We start from the raw sequence: 1,091 nt of genomic DNA, 5'->3' as shown, positions 1-1,091 counted from the left end.
CTCAGAGATCCACCTGCCTTTGCATCCCAAGTGCTGGGATTAAAGGTACGTGCTACCTCTGCCAGGCTCCAGCCTTCTTTTTTTTTTTTTTTTTTTTTTTTGGTTTTTCGAGAAAGGGTTTCTCTGTGTAGCCTTGGCTGTCCTGGAACTCACTTTGTAAACCAGGCTGGCCTTGAACTCAGAAATCTGCCTGCCTCTGCCTCCCCAGTGCTGGGATCAAAGGCATGCGCCACCACGCCCGGCTCCTCCAGCCTTCTTTTTACATTTTATTTTGAGATAGTTGATAAGTTGTTAGGGTAACCTTGAATTCACTTCCTAGTTGAGGTGGGCTTTGAACTATTTTATCCTCCTGCCTCATAACTGAAGACAAATGACAAGGACAGTTATACAACCTGGGAAGGCCTCCCTGACAAACAGGGATCTAAGGAGGGAGTAGGTGATGGGTCACTGAGTCAAAGAGATTTGGAGAGAACAAAGAAGGGGCAGTGTCAAACAAGAAACAGAATGGCCTGAAATAAGGAAATAGAGGTGGCCATGGGTGGAAGTCTAGAGCACAAGAGAAGCAGGTAAGGTTTTGCAGACAGATGCTGGAAAGACACAGGCATAGCCTTCCCATCATGCACCAGTATCTTTGTTTAGTACAAAAGCAACAGGAATCACTGGGAGGATGGCTATGTGGGCTACGTAGGTGGCCCACTGGTTCTGGAGATAAAGAATGAGGAACCCAGCCAGGCGTGGTGGTGCGGGCCTTTAATCCCAGCACTCAGGAGGCAGAGGCAGGCCTGGTCTACAAAGTGAGTTCCAAAATAGCCAGGGCTACACAGAGAAACCCTGTCTTGAAAAACAAAACAAAAAACAAAAGAAAGAATGAGGAACCCTTGCTGGAGTCCTGGGAGTGTCATCTTGGACTAGGGTCGTGCTGTGCTGAGCCTCTGGGCTCTGTCTTTGTGGCTTATTTTTTTTTTTTTTTTTTGGTTTTTCGAGACAGGGTTTCTCTGTATAGCCCAGCCAGGGAACTCACTTTGTAGACCAGGCTGGCCTCGAACTCAGAAATCCGCCTGCCTCTGCCTCCCGAGTGCTGGGATTAAAGG

The 1,091-nt window shown here is 47.9% G+C and overlaps 1 protein-coding gene across 1 annotated transcript in view; it reads left to right on the top strand.

The window, feature by feature from the left end:
• Positions 1-1,091, top strand: part of Taf6l (TATA-box binding protein associated factor 6 like) — a 13,313-nt gene that overhangs the window by 1,830 nt on the left and 10,392 nt on the right. The window lies entirely within an intron of this gene.

This window comes from Mus caroli, chromosome 19 (genome assembly GCF_900094665.2).
Source record: "Mus caroli chromosome 19, CAROLI_EIJ_v1.1, whole genome shotgun sequence".
Lineage (NCBI taxonomy): Eukaryota > Metazoa > Chordata > Mammalia > Rodentia > Muridae > Mus > Mus caroli.
Note: the sequence above shows the minus strand (reverse complement) of the source record. Positions and strands in the feature narration are given on the sequence as shown.